The sequence below is a fragment of the Gorilla gorilla genome, chromosome 10 (assembly GCF_029281585.2).
Source record: "Gorilla gorilla gorilla isolate KB3781 chromosome 10, NHGRI_mGorGor1-v2.1_pri, whole genome shotgun sequence".
NCBI lineage: Eukaryota > Metazoa > Chordata > Mammalia > Primates > Hominidae > Gorilla > Gorilla gorilla.
In genome coordinates this window covers 60552509-60578980 of record NC_073234.2, presented here as the reverse complement: position 1 = coordinate 60578980, position 26472 = coordinate 60552509, and the positions used below count along the sequence as shown (strand labels likewise).

At 35.9% G+C, this 26472-nt stretch overlaps 1 protein-coding gene and 1 pseudogene across 4 annotated transcripts in view; both read left to right on the top strand.

Moving 5' to 3' along the window:
* CNTN1 (contactin 1) overlaps positions 1–26472 on the top strand; it is a 381066-nt gene that overhangs the window by 7984 nt on the left and 346610 nt on the right. The window lies entirely within an intron of this gene.
* Positions 1–26472, top strand: part of LOC129526004 (methionine aminopeptidase 1-like) — a 73686-nt pseudogene that overhangs the window by 7479 nt on the left and 39735 nt on the right.

Below are 26472 nucleotides of genomic sequence, written 5' to 3'. Positions count from 1 at the left end.
TGATCATTTAGAACACACACACATACACACACACACCATATTACCCTTTTTTTGGTTTGTTTTGAACAAAGTATTTGTCTTTTTATATTAGGTGACAAGTACAATGCTCTTTCCCTTACTTTTTTTTTTTAACTTGAATTATTAAAATATTTTTTTCAGCCAGGCATGGTGGCTCACGCCTGTAATCCCAGCACTTTGGGAGGACGAGGCGGGCAGATCATGAGGTCAGGAGTTTGAGACCAGCCTGGCCAACATGGTGAAACCCCATCTCTATTAAAAATACAAAAATAAGCTGGGCATGGTGGCGCATGCCTATAATCCCAGCTACTCAGGAGGCTGAGGGAGGAGAATCGTTTGAACCCGGGAGGCGGAGGTTGCAGGGAGCTGAGATCACGCCATTGCACTCCAGCCTGGGTGACAGGGTGAGACTCTGTCTCAAAATAAAAAAAAAAATAAAAATAAAAACTGGATTTTCTTTGTTTAGTAGACAATGTTCAACTTTAGTCTTCAGGTTTTGGCTTAGCATATATTCTGTGTAATCTTGGAGAACCAGATAGGTCAAATGCATTTTTTAGGAAATAGCGCAAGTGATGAAAAAGAAATTTATGAAAAAGAGATGGGTACTTAGTAAGAATGGCAATCTATCCTAGTTTGAAAATTACAAACACCGAGATATAAGATTGATTTTAAAAAATTGACTTGTGCAAACATCTTCTCTATAATTGCACCTCAATTATTAACAATCACTTATTGAGCACTCACTCTGTGTTGGGCATTTAAAAAAAAAATGTGTTGCACATGACCATCTCAAAACTTTACAAAACCAGTGAAAAGGATTTTTAAAGTTTATTATTCCGATTTTGCAGATCAGGGAAGTTAGTTATTAAAAAGTTAATGCATGGAGAGGCTAGAATTCACACCCAGATTGTCTGACTCTGAAGTCTAAGTTTTTAATTGCTGTGTTATTCAGCACCAACCCCCAGTGCTCATGATAGCTGGTTTTAGTATTTTGTGAGTCACGGTTTAAAACGCTGCTATTCTAAGTGACCGGAATCTATCCCTAGACCCTCAAATAAATTTAGTATTAATACAAGGAATTAAATCATTCTAAATTTGCATATGTTTTATTTATGAATATCTTATTGATATCTTTCACTACAGTAATTTACATGGTGCAGTTTCCCAAGCATGAATTGGACCATTACAATGTGTCATTTAAATATGCCTCTAATAGGCCAACCATTTGAATTTTGACACAAGCACCAGAAGTTTTTATGCATTTCTGCCCTAATTTTGCTTTCTAACATCTCAAACCATAAACAGTAATTCTCTCCTAAGGCTTCTAATCTGATAGTATTTAATTGTCATGGTTACTAAAAGTACAGATTTGTTAACTGTAACAGACAAAATGAATATTATAAATAATATTTATAATATTCTAGCTTGAAAAGCTGTTTACTGTAATAGAATTTTATCTCAGATAAAACTTTTCTTTGTAGATTATTTTTATACATTAAATGTGGTGTAATATAATTTAAAATATTTGTAAATGCCTAATGGATTGACTTTATTTTTCTTTTGGTCTACTTATATTATTTTGGAGAGCATAACAACTTTCAGATTGCTTGAAAATTAACCTGGTTTCTCAAAAAATGTTATTTTCAAATTTTGGTTTATGCACAAGTTGAGTGGTAATGAACCTAAGACATCAACTTTCAGTAAAACACTGTATTATTACATTCTTTCCTTTTCCCTTTTTCATTAAAGAATGGCAGACATACAGAAAACATTTGGCCCAATGAGCTATAACAAAGTATTCATACTATGAAATCAACACTCATTTCAGAAGAAAGAATCTTGTCAGCACCCAGGTACCCTGCTTCCAGCCCCGCTTAATCACTATCGCCTTACCGTTCTCCAAAGATAGCTTCTGACTAATAAGACTGTAGAATAGTTTTGTCTGTTTTTAAAATCTACAGAAACAGAATCATGAAGTATGCATTTTTGTATCGGATTTTTTTTTTTTCCCCAGAGACAAGGTCTTGCTCTGTTGCCCAGCCTGTTCTCGGACTCCTGGTCTCAAACGATCCTCCCTGCTCAGCCTCCCAGAGTACTGGGATTACAGGCATGAGCCATCATGCCTGGCCCAGATTCCTTTTGTTCAAAATTTTTTGTGAGCTGTGTCAGTATTCTTGCATGTAGCAATAATTTATTTTCATTGTACTGTAGAATTCTATTGAATGATTGCCCCCAAAATATACATATTTATTCTATTGTTGAATACTTGGGTTGTTTCCAGTTTTGTGTTATTAATGATAGTTCTCCTATGCATGTTTTCAAATTTATTAGACATTCTTTTTCTTTTTTCTCTTTGAGACGGAGTTTCGCTCTTGTTGCCCAGGCTGGAGTGCAATGGTGCGATCTCGGCTCCCCGCAACCTCTGCCTCCCAGGTTCAAGCGATTATCCTGCCTCAGCCTCCCAAGTAGCTGGGATTACAGGAGCCTGCCACCACGCTCCGCTAATTTTTTGTATTTTTAATAGAGGCAGGGTTTCACCATGTTGGCCAGGCTGGTCGTGAACTCCTGACCTCAGGTGATCCACCCACTTCAGCCTCCCAAAGTGCTGGAATTACCGGCATGAGCCACTGTGCCTGGCACCAAATTGAATTATGCTATATACGGTGTTCTGCCACTTCCTTTTATCTTGGACAACTTTTTCTTTCCACATAGTATAGTGCCAACACATTCTTTTCAGCACTTGCATAGTAACCCTTTGCATAAAACACAATTTATTTGTCTCGTTGGAACTTTGGGTAATGTTTCCAATGTTTTTTAAAAAAGAATGCTACAGAAACATTATTCTACGTGTAGTTTTGTATATTCCTGGAAATATTTTTCTAAGATATTTCCAGAATGAAATTGCTAGCCAAGAGGTATATATATATTTTTTACAGATCATTGATATTTCCAAGTTGCCCTATAAATTATGTAGTATAAATTACTATGGTAATTTATAATCTTAGAAACATGAATAAGAATGTCTGCTTTTGCATATTCTCCCTAGTACTATTATCGGTCTTTCAAATATGTTTGGATTTTGTATTTCCAAATCAAATTATTACTGAAAAAGTAATATAAATGAAGCATAGCTGTGTGCTAAAGAGATCATAAAACATAACATTTGGTATTTCCCTATAGACTAAATTTTGCTATTTTATATAAAAATATTTCAGTTATTTTTGGATTTGTAAAAACATTTCAGTTTATTTAAGTGGATCCTAAGTTAAACTCCCCTGCTTTCATCGTTATTTTTAGTATTACAGCTTTTCAATGGATAAAGATTTAAATCTATATTCTGGCACGTAGTAGATACATAATTTTGGAAAATTTACTCAGTTCCTCTTACTTTGTGTGCCTTCATTTTCCGAAGTCATGAAAATAGATATGGAAGTTAAGTTTGCTATATCGCTCTCATCAGATTGTTTTCCAGGTTTGATTTAGGTAATTAGGCTACTTAGGCAGGTGCCTGTTTCTCACTGACCTATTTATGACCCTCTCAAAGCTGCTTGTTCTTCAGTGAGAAGAGTTTCTAGACATGTAAAGGGGTCTGTTTCCTATGAATAATCTACAAAGTAGTCTCTTCTGCTAGTTAGAAATGGAAAGAAGTGACGTGAATAATATTTCCTTCTTTCCTTCATTTATATTGTTGGTGAGAGGAGGGAGAGAGAGAGAGAGAGAGAGAACAGAAATGCAGATCTACCATGTGGTAGACATTGCATTGGGGCTAGAGATACAGTAATGATTAAGTGAGACTTTCTCTTGCCTTCAAGAGTCTTCTAAACTAAGTGTGTAAAATAGATAAAAAGGTAGTTCAAAACTGCAAATGGGTGCTTTGAGCCAAGCAGAGCCAACATGCTAGGGGAATTGTTCTATGCAGAGGACAAATAAAGACCTGGAGGCAAAGAACAGCATGACTGGCTCAAATAACAAAAAGAAATAAAGAAATATGGTATAGTATAAATTATACAGTAGCAAGACACATGGCTGAAGAGCAGAAAAAGAAAGTTTCTTTAAAGTGTTGAAGTATGTGTCTTATTCTCGGAGCAATGGTTTAAAGAAAGGCAGTGATTTAATCAGATTTCATAATTATTTTTTAGGATTTAATAAAGTAAAAGACACTAGCTATGAAAAGGCTGTAATTTCAAAAATGTTAAAATAAGTCTAGATTTGAAACAGCATATCTAGATCATTCTTCATAAGAAAAGAAATTTTGAAAAATTGGCAGGCCCATACTCTCCAAATTATCTTTTAATAAGATCTAGTAGTAATTTTATTATTGACTTCATCTTGCTGTTTGGTATGTTATGAAAACTCCCTTTGAGTAGTTAAGAAAAGATAATTAAACATAGAGTCATATTTTTTCATCTTCATCTTTTTCACAGCTTCTTTGATTTCACAGCTTCTTTCTTGGTTTTGGCTAAGACACATATATTTTAAAAGCCATAAAAATTCACGGATGTCCTAGACTTAGGATTTTATCCCTAGCTATGGCTTAGAATACTACCTTGCTTATTTTTATAAACACGTATGGTTTCCTGTTTGTATACAATCATATCTGTTATGGGGGTATAAGAAATAGTTATTTACAATATGACTAAATCACTAAGGAAAAGATGTACAGTAAAACTTGGATTTTGGAGATATTTTAAACTGATGGTTTCTATAAAATGCTATTCCCTGGAACTTCTCATGCCTCACATTACCAGGCTGAGAATTTTTTTGTCTTATTTATTTTTACAATGGTAAAGTGATTAGTTGTAAAGAGGAAAAATTGCCATTGCTACTGACCTAAATGATTGTTAGTCATACTGAAATGTGCTCGGAGAATCATTGCTCAACATGTGAAAAGCTTATCCTTGCAATAAAAATCCCTCTATTTTCTGATACTCTGATAACATTATATATTGAGAAGTCACAAAGATTTACTGATATATAGCAAGTGTAATTTCTTCTTTGTTTCTTCTTTACTTTCTGTCTCTTTTTAGTGCCTTCATTGTTCAGGGAAGTGTCATGCCAAGGTATATTGACAATACTGGTCCTTTTTGAGCATCCCAAAGCAGTGGTATTTCTCGAAGCTAGTGATTGCCTATTATTTGATTCATTAGGGAATTAAAATTTGTCAGCCTTTTCTCCAGGATTTTGTTTCATCCAGAGAATATTTTCCTTCCCAATTGCTTGCAGTTGACACCACTATTTGAATCCTGATGAATTATTTCTGCTTCATGTTTGCCATAGACCTTCTGCTCAGTTTGCATATGCTTATATACTTTACTTATCATAAACCTCCTTGTGTTTGAGATGGGGTAAGCGCTGTTGATGATGGGTAGTAATAGAGAATTATTCCATCTACATCAGATCATAGTTTTTTTTTTCAATGTTTAATAATAGGTTTTAGAATTCTGGGCAAAAGTAACATCTCTCTTTTTTTTTTTTAAGTGTTGTGTTAGTCCATTCCTGCATTGCTATAACAAAATACCTGAGACTGGGTAATTTATAAAGAAAAGAGGTTTAATTGACCCACGGTTCTGCAGGCTGTACAGGAAGCATAATGCAGGCATTGCTTCTGAGGAGACCTCAGGTAGCTTCTAATCATGGTGGAAGGTAAAGAGGGAGCAGGTATCTCACATGGCAGGAGCAGGAGCAAGAGAGAGTGGCAGAGAGGTGCTGCATGCTTAAGCAACCAGATCGGTCACAAGAACTCACTCACTATCTTGAGAACAGCACCAAGGGGTTGGTGCTAAACCATTCATGAGAAATCTACCCCAGGATCCAATCATCTCCCACCAGGCCACACCTCCAACATTGGGTATTAAGATTTGACATGAGATTTGGGTGGCAACAGAGATCCAAACTATATCATTTGATGCTTTATGTATATATAGATATATAGATATTTTTATTATACTTTTTAAATTCTAGGGTACATGTGCACAATGTGCAGGTTTGTTACATATGTATACATGTGCCATGTTGGTGTGCTGCACCCATTAACTCATCCTTTACATTAGATATATCTCCTAATGCTATCCCTCCCCCCTCCCCTGATGCTTTAACCAGAGAGATATCTTTGCCTGTGTCTTCACTGTATATCTGGTAAACATCTGCTAATTTCTCAAGGTTCCTCCATGCCACATTTTTCAGGAAGCTTCTCCTGGCCTGACTTCTCCCAGGCAGATCGACACCTCCCTCCTATGTTCCTAGTGTATCTTGTATAAACTTCTCACATAGCCTCTTTAACACTTCATTATCCATACTTATGTCCCTGTCTCCCTTTCTTTACTAGATTGTAAGAGTGGAGAATATGTCTTTTCAGTTTTTATTTTGAATCTTCAATGCCTAGAACACTGCCTCAAACTTATAGGACCCCTCAAAACGCAGTAATGTTTTGGATGTTTTTAAGTAAACAAAGAAAATATTTTAGAAATGTTCTTTTGTAATAATATTTCATATTCTGAAAATCCCAGAGGAAGGTTGTCTATTTATTAGCAGATGCCCACACTGCTTCTTCCATATTGGTAGATATGATCATGATAATATATGTGCTGTATAACTGATACATTATAAGGCACTGGCTGTTCTCAATATTTACAGTTCATAAGAATTACCTGAGATTGTTAAAAAGGAGGAATCCTGACTCTCATCCCTACAGACTCCGGCTTAGTAGATCTGATATGGGACCCAGGAATCTGCATTTCTAACAGTGTCTCTGTTGCTTCTCAGAGCACATTCCAGAAACAAAAATTTTGATCAACCTAGATGGAGTTAATGCTTGTGCTTCAACAAAACATACATATAAAGACGTGCACGCGCACATACACACACACACACACACACACACACACACACACACACACATACACCCCTGCTCAGATTAAGACTATAGAATTGCTTTTAAATACCTCAAGGATCACCACAATGCCAGAGCCATCACCATTACTTCTTTCTCTTACTCTGTTCATTGCTTTCCCCTTTTCCTCTTTCATTTCATTTCTTTTTTTTTTTTTTTTTGAGACGGAGTCTCGCTCCATCGCCCAGGCTGGAGTGCAGTGGTGCAATCTCAGCTCACTACAAGCTCCCCCTCCCGGGTTCACGCCATTCTCCTGCCTTAGCCTCCCGAGTAGCTGGGACTACAGGCGCCTGCCACCACACCCGGCTAATTGTTTTTTGTATTTTTTAGTAGAGACGGGGTTTCACTGTGTTAGCCAGGATGGTCTCGATCTCCTGACCTCATGATCTGCCCGCCTCGGCCTCCCAAAGGGCTGGGATTACAGGCTTCCTCTTTCATTTCTATTATCTTTCTTCTTTTCTAACAAAGGATGGCTCTTTACAAATATTGCTAGCCAATGTGAGCATCCCTTTCCTTTCATGTTAAATACTAATTTATTTCAGTGCACAAAATGTTCTAGTCTACTGTGCTTGTCCAGATATTTTTTTTGATGACTGATAATGGGTGACTGATTTGTCTCTAAAGAAAGTGTTTCATTGTGAGATGAAGAGGAAAATATGAGGAAGAAAAAATACTTTGGAGTCTTCAGTTTCTTGGGTGGCCATTGGAAAGATGGTTTCTATATTGCTAATTTTAAAGTAAGATATTTTTAGTCAACCAAATTCTCAATGTAGCTGCAAAATGAAGCATAATTTATATACAAACTAAGAGCAAAGGCCACTTGCTGTAATTTTTATATAACTGTTATCAAAAATTGATGCATTATTTTATAATATTAACTCTTCCAATGACTTTTTAGTCCTAGATACTTTTCTCAAATAGAAATTATATTATGATCCAGAATTTTGAATATAATTTGAAGTTACATTTTCTTCCATTTGTTAAATTTTACATTAAAGAGAACTTATGGTATATTACTCATACTATGCTTTCATTTTGGAAGTCAAAATTGTACCACTAAGACTCTCTATTAACATTTCTTAATTAACTATTGGGTTTCTGGCAAGCTATGAGCATACCTTGTAGTTTTTGTGGGTTTAGTTCCAGACCACTGCAATAAAGCCAGTATTTCAATAAAGAGAGTCACACACATTTTTTGATATTTCAATGCTTATAAAAGTGATGTTTACACTGTACTGTAGTCTATTAAGTGTGCAATAGCATTATGTCTAAGAAAATGTACACTCCTTAATTAAAAAATACTTTGTTACTAAAAATGCTACTAATTGTCTGAGCCTTCAGCCAGCCATAATCTCTTTTTGCTGGGAGAGGGTCTTGACTAGATGCTGATTTCTGAAGACTGATTTAGGGTGGTGGTTGCCAAAGGTTGGGGTGGCTGTGGCAATTTCTAAAAAGATGACACTGAGGTTTGTAAGATCAGTTGACTCATCTGTAGCATGCAATTCTGTTTTATAGCCTTTTACCCACAGTAGAACTTCTTTCAAAATTGGAATTGATCTCTCAAATCTTGCTACTGCTTTATTCACTGAATTTATGTAGTATTCTGAGTCCTTACTTGCCATTTCAACAATGTTCACAGCATCTTCAAGAGGAGTAGATTCTATCTCAAGAAACCACTTTCATCCATAAGAAGCAACTCCTCTTCTGTAACAGTTTTATCATGAGATTATAGCAATTCAGTCAAATATTCAAGCTCCACTTCTAATTCTATTTTTCTTGCTATTTCTACCACTTTTGCATTTATTTTCTCCACTGAAATATTGAACTCCTCAAATTCAACTTCTTCCAAACTCCTGTTAGTACTGATACTTTGATTTGACTTCCTCCCAAATGTACTCAATGACATCTAAAATTGTAAATTCTTTTCAGAAGATTTTTAACTGATTTTTTCCCAGATCCATCAGAAGAATTACTATCTATGCAGCTAAAATCTTATTAAAGGTATTTCCTAAATAAAAAAAACTTGAAAATCAGAATTACTCCTTGATTCATGGCTGCAGAATGGATGTTATGTTAGCAGTCATGAAAATAACAGCAGTCTCTTCATACATCTCCCCCAGTGCTCTTGGGTGACCAGGTGCATTGTCAATGAGCAGTAATATTTTGAAAGGATTGTTTTTTTTCTGAGCAGTCGGTCTCAACAGTGGGCTTAAAATATTTGGTAAACCATGCTGTAAACAGATATGCTACATCCAGACTTTGTTGTTCTATTTACAGAGCACAGGCAGAGTAGAGTTAGCGTAATTCTTAAGTGCCCTAGAATTTTCAGAATGCTAAATGAGTATTGGCTTCAGATTAAAGTCAGAAGCTACATTAGCTACTAACAAGAAAGTCAACCTGTCTTGAAATTTTGAACCCAGGTGTTGACTTCTCCTTTTTAGCTCTGAAAGTCCTAGATGGCATCTTTTTCCAGTATAAGGCTGTTTCGTTTACATTGAAATTATGTTGTTTAGTGTTGCCACCTTAATCAGTGAGCTTAGCTAGATCTTCTGAATAACTTGCTGCAGCTTTTACATCACCACATCCTGCTTCACTTCACATTTTTATGTTATGGACATGGCTTCTTTCCTTAAACCTCATGAACCAATCTCTGCTAGCTTCCAGCTCTTCTTTTAGCATTCATACAATGGAAGAGAGTCAGGGCCTTGCTCTGGCTTAGGCTTTGGCTTAAGGGAATGTTGTGGCTGGTTTGACTTTCTATCAAGGCTACTCAAACTTTCTCCATTATCAGCAATAAGTCTGATTGTCTTTCTTATTTGTGTGTACACTAAAGTAGTACTGTTACATTTTTTCAAGAATTTTTCCTTTATATTCACAACTTAGCTATTTCGCCAGGAGCCCCAGGTTTTTTCTTAGCTTTCCACATAGCTTCCTTACTAATCTTAATAATTTTTAGCTTTTGATTTAAAGTGAGAGATGTGGGACTCTTCCTTTCAATTGAACACCTGGAGGCCATTTTATTTGACTTTTTTTCCCAGAACCATCAGAGGAATCACTATGGCAGCTAAAATCTTATGAATCTTAGAGGCCATTGTAGGGTTATCTGAACTAATTTCAATATTGTTGTCTCAAGGAATGGGAAGGCCTGAGGAGAGGGAGAAAGATGGAGGAATTACCCCTTGGTGGAGCAGTCAGAACACCTATTGATTAAGTATCAATTAAGTCTTACATAGGTGCAGTTCATGGCACCCCAAAACAATTACAATAGTAAAATCAAAGATCACCAATCACAGATCACCATAGCACATATAATAATGAAAAAGTTTGAAATATTGTGAGAATTACCAAACGATGACACAGAGATAAGAAGTGAGCTCATGCTGTTGGAAAAATGATGCCAGTAGACTTACTTGACACGCGGTTGCCACAAAATTTCAATTTGTAAACAAATGTAATGTCTGTGAAGTGCAATAAAGTGAAGTCCAATAAAATGAGGTATAGCTGTACAGATAAATTTCCACTGAATATGGAAATCTAATATCTGATCTAAGGTGGTAGATATGAATATAGTGACTGGTATTCATTTAAGATATTTTTTGAGTACAGACTTGTAAAACAATGTTACAACTGTTTTTACAAATATTATTTATTCATATTGTCCTCTGTTTCTAAAAAGAATACTGCAAAACCAAGGAATTTCTTATGGGTTCTTGCAAATATACAGGTAGAGACAATCTTGCTGTTCTCAACAATTATTTTATCTTTTTAGATTTCATAGTGTAATTCACACATAAGCTAGTTATTTCTACTTTTGAATTTTAAATTCAGCCTTTCTCCACATGCTTTGGAACCTCTTCTAGAAGAAGACACTAATACTTATATTGCTAAAAATATCACCCTGAGGTGTAATATCTTAGTTAAATTCGGCTTCACCTCAGCATCACTATTTCTACAGCTATTCTTTAAACCTGTCAGAGAGAGGAATCTCTTCTCTTTCATATTTCTAATCCCTCTACTGGTGCTGTGGATCTCAACTTTCCACAACATGAAGGGAAATTTTCTCTTGTGCTCAGAAGTTTCTACTCCAGAAATTTCAGTCTTTCCCTGTCAATTCTAGAATTCTCCTGCCTGCAAACTTTTGGGTTATGTTTCTCTACTAACTTTTCTAGCTATGTTTTTCTTTCATTTTTCTCTTCCCTTTTCAGAATTACTGGTCTGTAGTTTCAAAATCTCTTCCACCCAATTTATTGTAGAGAAAAAGTAAAGCCAATTTTGGTCAAGTCTTCTTTCTCCTCTTGGGTTCTGGGTTATATCCCTTCACATTTTTAGGGACCTCACTGTATTCATTATCACTTCTTTCTTGTATCTTAAACCTTACCCTCTCTATTGACTTCCTGATGTCAGGATTTATGCTTGGCTAATTCTCTTTATCTTAAAAACAATGCAGAAGAAATTAAACAAACGAAAACCCTCCTTAAACTTTTGCACCCCCAACTAATGACCACAGTCATTTCTCCTTCTTCTCTTTTGTAGCCAAATTTCTTTCTTTCTTTCTTTGTTTCTCCTCCTCCTCCTCCTCCTCTTCCTACTCTTCCACCTTTTCTTCTTTTTTTAAGAGACAGGATCTTGCTCTGTCTTCCATGCTGGAGTGCAGTGGTATAATTAATAGCTCACCATAACCTCAAACTCCTGAGCTCAAGCGATTCTCCCACCTCAGCTTCCCAAGTAGCTGGCACTACAGGCACTTGCCATTATGGCTAGCCTGTTATTTTTCTTTGTAGAGAAGGGGTCTTGCTATGTTTGCTATGTTTCCCAGGCTGTTCTCAAACTCCTGGCCTGAAGTGATTGTCTTGTCTCAATTTCCCAAAGTGTTGGCATTACAGGAGTGAGCCAATGTGCCCAGCCCCAAATTTCTTTAAACATTCATCTATGCTTACTTCGCAGTTCTTTGCCTTGAATTCACTCTATACCTCTGAAATCTGCTTTTTATTATTTTATTAAAGCTGCACTTTACTAGGTCACTAAAATATCCTTATTTCATAAATTGTACGAATACGTTTCAGATGTTATCTTACTAGACCTTTCATCACTAATTAACACTGTTCAATTTTTCTTCTTGGGAAAAACTTTCGATAGTTTGGATTTGTTTTTCAGCAAATATTCATTTATCTTCTATTCCTACTGTGATAGAGCATACTGCCATGTCAGTTGATGTTGTGCTAGGCCATATGATTTTCTGTGACCAATGTAATAGTAGTGGATAGGAACTAAGTAGAGGTTTCAAATGTGCATCTGCTATTTTTTTTTTTTTTTTTTTTTTACTTAAAGACTAGTGTGATAGTAATGCTTGGTTCTTATACTCTGTCATCTGCCTTGAGAAGCACATATGATAGGAACCTGCTGATCCAAGGTGGATGTGGAGAGATCTGAGCAGAGTTGAACTCAATACAAAGCTTAGAGCAAGCCCAACCAACCCCATAGCCTAACGTGTAACTGGCCCAGTCAAACTGTGGACCTATGAGCAAGAAAAAAATAAATGCCTGTTGTAATTTGGGAATGTTTATTTTGCAGCATTATCAGACAATAGCTGATTGATATAACTCAATTCCTAGAAATTTAATAAAACCATCTTCTGGATTTTGCTTTTAAATTTCAGGAACCATTGTAATATGCTATCGTTTGGATGTTTGTTCCCCAAAACCTCATTTTGAAATTTAATTCCCAATGTTGGTGGTGTAGCCTAATGGAAAGTATTTGGGTCATCAGGGAGGATCCCTCATGAACGGCTTGCTCTCATCCTGCAGGTAATCGGGGGATGTGAGTTATTTCTTAATTCCCATGAGAGCTGGTTGTTAAAAAAAAGTCTGGCACTTCCCTTAGCACTCTTGATTGTATTGCTATAAAGGAATACCAGAGGCTGTGTAATGTATAAAGAAAAGAGGTTTATTTGGCTTATGGTTCTGCAAACTGTGCAAGAAAAACACCACTAGCTTCTGCTTCTGCTCAGGACCTTATTTTTGCATTCATTTCAAAACCAAGTACATTCCATTAAAAAGTTTTTAAATAAACTGAGCCTTTTATTTTGAATCCTATATCATGGCTTTTTTTTTTTTACTGCTTTCTCAAAAATATAATTGAAGTGATTTATGTCATCTAGAGAAGCATTTTTTCTCCCTCAAGTCATGGATTGATATAGTTCATGAGAATAATTACAGGGATTTATTGAGCAGAAATTTAAATAAACTTGATGTTGGACAAAATCAATACTGTCATACTGAGGAGCATTTTATCATGGTTGTTATCATACTTGTTTATATTATACTAAATAAAGTATATATATATTTAAATGCAGAATAAACTTACTCAGTGATTTCTGTTTCTTTATGCTAATAACCTATTGATTATTTGGAATATTATCATGGGTTGATTTTTCTATTTATATAGAATGACATAACACATATAAATGCCCCCCACACACCATAAAAAAACATTTGACTAATGAAAGTGCTAGAGAAGTTGGCTGTAGATGTAATATTTTTAAGGTCCTATCATGTTAAAAATATGCCATAAGGCATAGGAAAAGAAAGTCAGTATTTAGGGAGAATGAAGGAACTCTATATGTTCCCAATACAATAAACAAAAAAGTAAATGAAATGTCCAATCCAAAACCCTTGTGCATTATTACTATGAGAACCACTGAAAAATAGAGTCATATGTCTTTTCCACATTTAGTGCTTTGGTCAAATCTATTGTTTAATGACAGAATCATACCTTTTTCCCCTAGTATTATGAAATTACGCTCTTCTCTATTTCTCACTGCTAAGAGGAACAGGATTAGGTCAAGTGACCTCCCTGGTGAGTAATTGGGATTATGCCGATCACTGGAAAGATCTTATTTTATTCTTTGACTATCTGTGTGGTATGAGATGGGAATGATTACCAGCCGTTTTATTTTTTGTTTGTATTATTCAGAAAATAGCATTCTCTACTTAAAGAACTTACAATTGGAAGTTGACTTAGCATCTTGTCTGTTTAAATTCTTCACAGACACATATTAAAGATTTTTGGATTTTCAAAAAGCAGATTTTCACTTAAACATTAATAAACTCAAGAAAGTCATGCAGTTTGGGCACTTCATGAAGAAAAGTGGAACAGTATGTGTGTTTCTGGAACCAATGGGTTGCTGGATAGTAACTGTAAATCTTACACAAATGATCCCATATTACTGAATAATAGCACTTTCCCCCATCTCTCCAACATAGGCATGATTAAAATGTTGATTATTTGTGAAGTTACGTTATCCATCTTTAAAGGAAAATGAAAAGATACAGTAGCATGTCTAATCCTTTATTATCAAGATGCTCTTATCTTTTATATCTTCACAGAAATAGAGGTTGAGATCAATATTATATATTATTTGCTTTAAGAAGTGACATGTTGAATCAGCTTTCCTGCAGACTTTCATTTATTCAGCCTTGAACTGATTACCTTGTAAGATGTCAGGGTTGTCAAAAATGCTATTTAACATGAATTTTTTATAGAAATGAAGCAACTAAAATGCAAGATTATATTTCAGTGAGCTAAAAGTGACTATATCATATGAATATTCTGCAGCTTCTGAAACTTTGGGATTTTGTACTATCCAGCTCCCGAGGGATTCTTACTGCCTCAGGACCTGCTGAAACAAAATATGCCTTTGATATTTAACTCTATGCTCTGTATGTGATCCACTCAAATATAGACTGAAAGTCTTTTGTTTCTTAAAAAAGAGGTAAATATTGACTTTAGACAAGAACTTCAAGTCCTCGTGGTCATTCTGCAGTGGATTGAAAAATTCTCTGTGAAAGAAAACTATTTTGTAAGCATTTTTGTAGAAAAATTAAAAAATGGATGTAGAAAGACATGCGATAAGAAAATCTAATACCATGGATTAAGAACTGAATTTTGTTTGGTTTAGATTTCCTCTAAGCCCATGATTCTTAAGCATAAATGTACATTGAATATCACTGGAATTGCTTGTTAAAACAGATTCCTTGACCCCGCTATCGAAAAGTCTAATTCATTAGGTCTGGAGTGGGGCCTGATAATTTGCATTTTAACAAGCTCCCAGGTGATGGTGGTACTGCTTTTTTGAGAGCCTCCTTTGGGTAGCACTGCCCTAAGTAGTAACTTTGGTGCCAATACTTCTCTGTTAACTGGTAACTCTTATCTCAGAAAATGATAATGATGCCAAGAGTATTAATGGGAGAAAAGAACAAAACAGATTCGTTTATGCATAGGATAGCCACATTAGCAGGATTTTTTTTGCCTTCATTTAACATTACTAATTTTTTTATTAATTGGTGCAAAAGTAACCGCATGAACTTTTGCATGAACTTGATATTAAAAAACAACTAAATAGTCTTCCAGGGCTTGATTTGATTCCCCTTGTGTTGGAGAAAATATTGACATTCCTGTTGCTTTTAAGCAATAAATCTGTTAGGGTCTCAAGTTTTTATTACAATCAAGCCTTTGGGTGAGCCAGTGGAACAGATCTGAAGCTTTTTCATTAACTGATTTCAAATCTCTTATAATTTAGCAGTCAGAGGAGTTGATGTAATTTGCTATCACAAATCACTAGTAAATGCACCCTTGAGATTAAGAATCAAATTCCACAGATATCTGTAATATTTTAAAAGTCAGGATGGTAGAGTGACTCACAACCTAGTTGAATGTTAAAATCACCTGGGTAACTTTAACAATACTGATATGATGCCTGGGCACCACCATTCAGACATTCAGAGTTAATTAGTTTGGGCTTGCATCTTGACATAGGGAGATGGATAGAGGATAATAGTTAAGGAGGGAGAGGTGCAGATATGAAGACAACTACCATTTCTTGAGACCTACTTTCTTTATGTCAGGCACTACAGAGGGCATTCTAAAAATACTATCTCTAAGCCTCACATAAACTCAAAAGGTAGCTTTAAAAAATATCTAAGGAAAGAATCTTGAAAAAAAGGATAAACTTTTCCATGGCAAGAGATTGTTAAGTAATGAGGGACTGGCCCCAGCATCCTTGCAAGGGTACTAGATGCTTCCATTCCTTCTCTCTCTCTCCCTCTGTCTCTCTCTCTCCTTTTCTTCTTCCCTTCCTTCCCTCCCTCCTCCTTTCCTTCCTCTCTCTCCATTTCTTCCTCCTCTCTCCTTTCCCTCCCTTCCTTTCCTCCTTCCCCTTCCTCTTCTTCTCCTCCTCCCTTTTCTTCTTTCTTCTTCCTCTTTTTTTCTCCTCCTCTTCCTTCTCCTCCTTTATTCTTCCACAAATCTAAATACCTTGGGACAAGACACAACCTCTATCAAATGTTGAAAGTCCCATGTAAGGAGCAATGTATCCTTCAAAATATACACTTGATACAGCTTTGCCTACACCACCTAGGTGTTGGACATGGGCAATTACAAATGCATCTAGAGACTGAGACACTAGCTGCATTTCCAAGTATATCTGAAACTCATTGGCTTAGCCTTCAATGAAAAGGGCATTGGAAGATACATAGATAGTTTAGATTCAGAATTTTGCAACAATTATTACTGTAATTATAGTTGAAAACCATCTGTGATCTCATTACGTAGTTACAGGGACAAGATGAGGGTAAACCTCTGATACTAAGAATAAATGAACCATATCAGAGAGAACACCAGAAATTCTTTCTTCTCTAATGTTAAGGAACCCATGTAGAAATCAGTCTACTTAAAAACAGATAAATATAACCTGCTCCCATATATATTAACAACACTTTAAAGCTAACAATTACAAAGCTCTTTTAGATGTGTTTTATAATCTTATTTAATCTTCACAACATCTTTTTAGAGCAATGGGGAAAGAGAAAATAATGGTTTATATATTAATAGATGTGTACAAAGTCTTTAGTACATATTTTTATGTAACCCTCACAGCTAGCCAAAAGTGTTATTTTTTTTCTGTTTTATAAGAAAGGCTCAGAAAAGTGAAATAACTTGCACATAGTCATTGATTCAGTAACTACTGGAGACTGAGATCAAAACCTGAACCCAGTACAAGCAAAAAGTTGACTAAAATTACTGCTCTCACTCTCTTTAACAGTCATTTGTATTAAGCTGAAACACAGTTGAACCTCTGTATAGAAGCTGTTATTTGTTTTACCTAAATGTATATATAAATAAGAAAATCAATACAGGACATTCATTAACCTAAAATTATAAATAATAAATTCATTAAACTCAACTAAAATGAACACTGAGCTAGTTTTCATATAAAGGGCTTTGAAGAATGTCATAGGGTATAGTTATTATATTCTTGATATGCATTGGATTTCCGACCTAAAATTTTTTTTCTTCCTTTCAGTTCCAAAGTACATTCTTATTTAAACTTCAGCTACCCATCCAAATTGGTATTTAAAATAAGTGAATTTCTGCTCATTCACTTGGTGTCAATATTTGTAAATATAAAATCATTTTCAGATGAACTTCATTTATTTTATTTCAAGTCAGTTTCTTGAAGGAGCCTTATGACATCATGAGGAAAGTCATTTCACAGTTTTATGTAGAAATATAGTTTTGTTTTTCTAGCATTGGTTAAGTTGAAGCTTTAGAATTGCGGGCACCACTGGATAAAATTGCTCCTGTAAACATGGGACACCTGGTGGATTACTTCAGCAAAATAGGGCCTTGTTGAAAAGTAATTGTGCCCATGAATTCTCACAAAACTAGGTTCGTCATCTTTAGGTCTATATTAATCAGTCTTTAGTGAGCTTTGAAGTTACTAAGAAAATGAGACTTTTTTGTAAATAGGTTATATATTTTGTCTTTAAAGAAGAAAGATTCTAAATTTTAATTGAATGACTTAAAAGTAGATTAAGTTTTAATTTTTTCTCAGTGGTTTATTTATGTTTTCACATGGAATTGGGTCTATTTAGTTTCTTTTATCTCATCTGACGGATATCTCTTTCTTAAAGTAATGTGCATTCTCATTTGAAACCAAGAACATGCTGAATAATTGTAAGGATATTTCCTGAGGTTCATGAAAGGTTTTTTGTTTTGTTTTGTTTTGAGACAGAATCTTGCTCTGTCGCCAGGCTGGAGTGCAGTGGCGCAATCTTGGCTCACTGCAAGCTCCGCCTCCCGGGTTCACGCCATTCTCCTGCCTCAGCCTCCGGAGTAGCTGGGACTACAGGCACGTGCTACCATGCCCGGCTAATTTTTTTTTTTTTTTTTTTTTGTATTTTACTAGAGATAGGGTTTCGCCATGTTGGCCAGGATGGTCTCGATCTCCTGACCTCGTAACAGCCCGCCTGGGCCTCCCAAAGTGCTGGGATTACAGGCGTGAGCCATTGTGCCCAGTGTTTTTCAGTGCCTTCTCCGATAAGGAACCCGAGAGGCTTCCAGTCAACACTGGGGGCTGGCTTCAGTGAATTCAGTCATGCTGGTAGAGCCCACTATTTTTGTCCTAGTGGGCAAAAAAGGAAGCCTCTGGGGGCAATGGCTAAAGTGTTCTAAAACCCATCATGTTGCAGCAGTACAACTAGAGTCCTCACATGGCACTGTGAGGTAGAGACTACTATCCCCTATTTAAAGGTGAAGAAACTGAGGTCAAGTGAGGTTACAAGTTTAGAGTCAATAAGTGATAGGGCTGGGATTCTGAGTTACATCTGATGGACGTCACACCTACCCTTCAAAACTTTCTCTCACCCTACTGTTATCTTTATTTGAAAAGGCCTTTGTGTGCATTTCTGGGCCCTGGCTATTCATATGATGAATATCTGGGATTTTTTTTTTTTTCCCATTAGAGAACATTTTCCAAAGATGCCCTTAGAAGGATGGTTTCATCACATTTTCTTTCCCCTCACCTTGGATGTTTGGAGGGGTTGATTTTTTTTTAACAGAGGCTATTTGAGATCAGCATTATTTGGTTACCTGCATGTTATTACGGTTCAAAACTTTTTAAACACTGAACAACTGAAGTTAATCATTTACTTATTTGTCCCTTGAACAAGTATTGCCCATTCAGTTAGAAATAATGTGCTCAATATGGAAAAATTAACAGTTGCTGAGTCATCAAAGGAAATAATGCAATTTATGGATATTCTTTTTTTATAATATTAGAGTTAGCTAAATAAATCAGTAATATATGAACACAATGGGAAGATGAATTAATAGTTGCTTTGATTTAAGATTGAGGATAGTTGTATTTTCGGAGTGTGGTATTTATGGAGGCTTTATATATAGGCCTAATCATTTAGACATCATAAACTTCTTTAAGCTCAAAAATTGCTGTATAATTTCTAAGCTTTTTATAAGCAAATTCTAATTAGTTGTCCTTCTTAACCTGACGATCGGGCTTATAAAAGAGTTACTAAATGTCACAACTGAAAGAAAAGAAGCAGTGGCTTTTATGAAAAAGAGAATCTGTCTTTGAATCAAGACTGAAACCTTAACTATATTCCATGTGTAATTGTGAAACTTAAATTATCTTATCATGCTTTGAGATCAATAAAATATATCATCCTTGTTTGCTTAGTATATTCTTGCATGGTTCAAATGAAATACATAACATGCTTGCTACATAACTGTAGATCTTAGACAACGAAGCAAATATTTATTATTTACCAGGTGTCAGTACCATGCAAAGTTAAAAGAGTAGAGTTTGTTAAAAGATTTATCTTGGTGGTCCGAATAGTTCGACATTCATCAATGTGGCTTTCTGTTTTTTTTTTTTTTTTTGAGACGAAGTCTCGCTCTATTGCCCAGGCTGGAGTGCAGTGGCGCGATCACGGCTCACTGCAAGCTCCGCCTCCTGGGTTCAAGCAATTCTCCTGTCTCAGCCTTCTGAGTAGCTGGAATTACAGGCGCATGCCACCACGCCCGGTTAATTTTTTTTTTTTTTTTTTGTATTTTTAGTAGAGATGGGGTTTTACCATGTTGGTCAGCCTGGTCTTGAACTCCTGACCTCGTGCTCTGCCTGCCTTGGCCTCCCAAAGTGCTGGGATTACAGGCATGAGCCACCGCGCCCGGCCTAATGTGGCTTTCTTAGACTTGTCTACTCATGACTAGTCTAAGAATTAGACTATTTGTTTTTATTTTCACCTATATTTATTTCTAAAATATGTTAGAATCAAAAGAGTAAGTTTTGAAAAACATATTTATTGGTACTAATTTGGTCTCTTCGGTTCTAGTTTTTTTCATTGACTTTTAAAGACTTAATTAACAGTATGCTTATTTCATTGTTAAATACTATAGCTAGATCACAGGATAAGTAACACCCATCTCAAAGGGGTGTGTGTGTGTGTGTGTATGTGTACACACACATGAGTCATGCAGTACAACCAGTGAATTAAGGCACAGAGTCAAATACCATTTCGTTTATGTGACTGTTTGTTTTGTGGTTTTGAGAAGTTAATTGTATTTGAAATGCAAAGACAATACAGTAGATGGATAATTGAATGATATTTTAAATCTCCTTGAAAGTTTAATAATCATAACAATTTTTTGTGTAATTAAAATATATTGTCAGGGCAGGCGCGGTGGCTCATGTCTGTAATCCCAGTACTTTGGGAAGCTAAGGCGAGTGGATCACGAGGTCAGGAGATCAAGACCATCCTGGCCAACATGGTGAAACCCTGTCTCTACTAAAAATACAAAAAAATTAGCTGGGCGTGGTGGTGCATGCCTGTAATCCCAGCTACTTGGGAGGCTGAGGCAGGGGAATCCCTCGAACCAGGGAGTTGGAGGTTGCAGTGAGCCAAGATCACACCACTGCACTCCAGCCTATTTGTAACAGAGGAAGACTCTGTCTCAAAAAAACAAAAAAAGAGAAATATATATATATGTGTGTATATATAACATATATACACATATATTTATACATATATGTAGTCAGATTGTTTAAACTGAAATCCAGCTATGAATGTGTAAAATATAAAGTGAAATATGTTTTTTCTCATTTAAGAAAACAAATGCATTAGTTGAATCTCTCTCTCCTCTTTTGGAATCCCAGGCATCACACTCATCTAGACATCTCACTTATCAGAATTATGTTTCACACAGTGATACTTACATAAAGGATATAATGCATTCCATCTCCGTCCTCTTTCATAGCAATCTCATGTGCCAGTTTGTCATGTTTCTTATCACATTTTCTGCCCCAAAATGGCAAAGTAGCTACATGGATGATGACTATAAAAATATGCAGGACCACCTCCTTTTTTTTATATTGAACCTTTTTTTCTAGGTTTTAAAGTTCTTTGTGTCATATAAAGGTCTCTAAAAACATCAACTTATTTTCCCTGCCAAAGAGAAATGCCAAAGAAAAATTTGACTTTGATTCTCAATCTCAAAACTTAATATATTCATTTTTATAATTTATCATGAAGGATGCTGTCTGCTGAATTGGGACATCTTACATTAATTTTTATTATTATTATTATTATACTTTAAGTTTTAGGGTACATGTGCACAATGTGCAGGTTAGTTACATATGTATACATGTGCCATGCTGGTGTGCTGCACCCATTAACTCGTCATTTAGCATTAGGTATATCTCCTAATGCTATCCCTCCCCCCTTCCCCCACCCCACAACAGTCCCCAGAGTGTGATGTTCCCCTTCCTATGTCCATGTGTTTTCATTGTTCAATTCCCATCTATGAGTGAGAACATGCAGTGTTTGGTTTTTTGTCCTTGCGCTAGTTTACTGAGAATGACGATTTCCAATTTCATCCATGTCCCTACAAAGGACATGAACTCATCATTTTTTATGGCTGCATAGTATTCCATGGTGTATATGTGCCACATTTTCTTAATCCAGTCTATCATTGTTGGACATTTGGGTTGGTTCCAAGTCTTTGCTATTGTGAATAGTGCCGCAATAAACATACGTGTGCATGTGTCTTTATAGCAGCATGATTTATAGTCCTTTGGTTTGAGCCATGGAGAACAACAGGCTTCTCTCCATCAACTAACAAACACCTTGTAGGGGAGCTGCGCAGGTACAAAAGGAGTACAGGTCCACATTTCCTTCCTTATAATATGGAAATTCAAACTAAACATGCAGTGTCTGTGGCTCATTTGGTGACAAAAATTTGATCTTGACCTGAACTCACTTGTTAGGATAACCTGTTCTGAACTGGTTTAAGGCAATTTATATCTTATCTATTCCACTTGGTGTGAATATTCACAATATTCAGTTTTTGCTGAAGAAATATGGATGTCTTTGATTACATGTTGTTATTCCAAACACGTATATACACATATATACACAAGTTTCTAAAAATTATAAAAAATACCTAGGTCCAAAACATATCTGGCCCTATGAGCTTTGGAAAAGTGGTTGTAGGTCTCCATTAGATATTGTCCACGTCTTCAAGCCACTTGTAGTTTATTGAGATGCGTGACAGTAAACTCTCCTCTCAAACAGAGAGTCAAAATAGTTACTGAAAATCTAACAGTTGACCGATATATACATATACATACATACGTATGCACACATGCACGCACACACTATCCATGTTTTATATATATTATATATAGTATGGATTTTGTGGTACAGGAGAAAAGTAGTGTTAATGTAGAATAAGTCTAGTAATGTAAAATATTTCAGAGAGTAATAGAACTGGTTCTTTCTTTACTAAGTGTATTTGAATTTATTTCTTAATAAAATAAAGCAAAACCACAGCCAGTAAGAAAGCCTCTGCATATATGCTGAAGGAAAACGTATATAAGGCAGTAAAATTTTCATGAGAGCCCTCCAACAAATGCATTTTTTTCCTATGTAAAGGAAAGGTGTTTTGAAGACAGAGTTGTGTAATCAGTTTAGAGCAAAGAACTAAATAGAATTTGTTGGCTTTCACTCTCGCCTTACTAGATCTGACTTTAGGCAAGTTACTTAAAATCTCTCAGCCTGCTTTATTGTCTATGAAATATTAATAATAAAAGTAGCTGCCATAGAGAGCTGTTAGAGGATGACATGGGATAGTGCATGTACTGGCGGGAGCCTGGCACAGAGGAGGTAGGCCGACTTCGCTCCTTATCTGGAAGCTGTTCCATCCAGGCCTAACAGATGATGTTTTTAGACTGTGGAATTCCACATAATTAATTCTTAGCTATTCAAGATCATTATTTTCATTGCATATTGGATTTCCCTTTGCTGGGCTAAATTGTTCCATAATCTTTTAAGATTTCATCTCTAATAACTAAAGTAGTTGTCTGGTGAAGAAGCCAACCTCAGCTGCTTTACACTTTCAGTTTTATTAACCTGAAAGCCTCCAAGATGACTCTCATGAGACTTCCAGATTGAACCTTCAGAATTTTTCCAGAGAGTGGAGGAAACTGGAACTAAATGGAATATGGCTATATGAATGTTCATCTGAGTGGTTTTTGAGCTTTGAAAGAATATATACTTTATTATCCCTGATTTGTTTTTTAAAGTGTTTTATGAAACACTTGATGTGTTATTCATGGACTTAGAGGTGACTGAAACTTTTATAGCTGTTATTCATTCCAGGCATGAAGTGATCACACCTTTTGCCCTATTAGGATTGTACCACAGTAAGCAACAAGATACAAAAACAGGGGATATATGGCAATGGGTGATATTCACAACTAGAAACTCCGACATATTTCTGCTAGATATAGTGAAGTCATACTAGTTTGAAGGAACTACTAATGTGACCAAGAATCTCTGCATGTGTTTAAATGGTTTATCTAAAAGGTAAGTGGAAGAGACGGTAGCAGGGCCTCATTATGACTTTCATGGACGCTAGACACTTCTTACCGCCTGGGCCACTCCTTCCAATAGAAAGAGAAAGAGAATTATAAATTACAAAGGAGAAGCAGAGACAGAGAGAGTTACAAATTATATTCTGCCTTGGTATAAAGACTGGATTCATTATTATATATTCATTATTTTATATATACTATTCCTTGTATGTTGAGGCTGGATTCATTATTATATATTCATTATCATTATATTTTTTCATTTCTAATTTAAAGACAAATTAGAACATTTTTGAACCTCTAAATGTAACATGTACCCTGGGCACTGTGCCTACTGTGCCTGTCTAATGCGTAAGTCGGTCCCAGATACTAGGAGAAGTTTGCTAATCCTTTCTCTTAAAAGCCAGTTATGGTCAGATTCTGCCATATTCTGGGAACAAAGAGAGGGCACCACTGCAATCCCTGGATTTCTACAGGAGTGTCTTTCAGGCATAGAATAGAGGCTTGGCTCATCCAACTACTGATTTCTTCAACAGAGAAAAAGAAAACTCAGCTTCAATATAGGCTGATAGATCCTGTCTTGACTTCCAACACAACTTAATTTCTGTCTGCCACTATCCTAGGCTATTGGATCTCCTGACTAGCAAAATAAAAATAAAAGAACTTAAAATTATTTCATTCTCCTTTCATTTGTGCTAGAAATATTTTGAAATAGATACATAAGTTTTTTGGAAGAACCTATCTCAATACTCAGTATTGAAAATGCACAGACTGTCCTCTGTGATCATGAGCAAACAGAACACTTACTTTGGTTCAAAAGATAGTAATATTTAAAATAAGACAGTATAGATTTATACATTGTTTACTACCACACACGATAAAGGATTTTTGAATTTATTATGTTGGTATCGAAAATAAACCAAGGACATGCTTTTCCAATTAAGGTAGAATAAGAATCATGGATGAGAAAATGCTCTGAAACAATGAGAGATTGTGTGGAATGAAAAGCACTATTGCTACATTTAAAACCTGAAAGAAAATAGAGATCACTGATGGAATTTTACCAAATCAGCCATGTAGATGACAAGTTCAGGAAATTCTCCTGGAACTCAGAAAAATATAAAGAGACCAAAATTACAAAAGACAAATGACATGTGACCAAGGAAGACTTAAGTTCCACTTACCTTGACTAAATTTGCTTCTTCCTAAGTCTCAGGCCCATTACCTCCCTTTTCTAGGGGATTTACCTTAGAAAACTTGTAACTGGGCTGGGTGTGGTGGCTCATGCCTGTAATCCCAGCACTTTGGGAGGCCAAGGCGGGTGGATCACCTGAGGTTGGGAGTTCGAGACCAGCCTGACCAACATGGAGAAACCCTGTCTCTGCTAAAGATACAAAATTAGCAGGGTGTGGTGGTGCATGCCTGTAATTCCAGCTACTCAGCAGGCTGAGGCAGGAGAATCACTTGAATCTGAGAGGCAGAGGTTGCGGTGAGCCGAAATCACACCATTGCACTCCAGCCTGGGCAACAAAAGTGAAACTGTCTCAAAAAAAAAAAAAAAAAAGGAAAGAAAAAAAAAAAGAAAATTTGTAATGGGAAATTTTTTCTCTTTTTCTCTACCCCTTTGAGATCTACATAAATCTTTTCCCAGCCCAGCCTCTAGCCAGTTTTACAATCCAGGAATGTCTTTCTCAAGGACCTGGGAGCCATCCCTTTGAAATATAATCATTAAGGAAGATAGTGCCCCTACCTCTATCTCTTAGTTTCTATAGGAGAGTAGAATCTAATTTCAACAAGTGCCAATTAGCAAACACAGTTGACCTAATCACCAGTCTCACCATAACATCCTTCAGTACATGTCCACTAGCTCACCTCAGCTCTTAAAATCTCTCTCACTTATTGTTTTGGTGGAGTTGAGTCTAATCCCTTTCCGCTATTGCAATAGTCTTGAGTAAAGTTTTTCTTTCCTGGTTAAATTTGGCTGGTACAATATTTCTTTGACACAAGGAGGCCAGAACTCTGAGATTACATAGGCATTTAGTAGGCATTCAATTAAAAAAAAAACAGCAAACAAGAGAAGCAATAATTTAAAATAGTGGGGAAAAAATGTTTCATGAGTTCAAGGAAGTCTTGAGTCAGCATTTGTGTAGTAATAACTGATGAGAAGACATCAATACACAGGTATGGTAAAATATCTAACATTTCAAGAAAAATAAAACCTTTGTTTAATGACTAGGGAGGGGGAAAGAATGTGGCAAACAGAAGAAAATAAATTTTACCCACTCCAGAATTAGAATATAACTATTCTTTATTATTGCTGATGTGGTAAAAAGTAACACAAATATTAAAATATTTTAGGAAAATTAACATGTTAAAACAATTCAGAAACTATGTTCTGGTTTAAAATAGTACATATGAAGAAATTTGATAAAAAGGATGTATTAGTTCATTCTCACACTACTATGAAGAAGCACCACAGACTGGGTAATTTATAAAGGAAAGAGGTTTCATTGACTCACAGTTCTGCATGGCTGGCAAGACCTCAGGAAACTTACAATCATTGTGGAAGACAAAGAAGCAGGCACCTTCTTCACAGGGTGGCAGGATGGACTGAGTGCAAGCAGGGGAAATGCCAGGTGCTTATACAACCATCAGATCTCCTGAGACTCACTCACTATCACCAGAAAAGTGTGGGGGAAACCACCACCATGATCCAATTACCTCCACCTGTTCCCACCCTTGACACATGGGGATTATAGGGATTACAATTGGAAGTGAGATTTGGGTGGGGAGGCAGAGCCAAACCATCTTAAGGGATAATTCAACAATTCTTTTCTTTTTA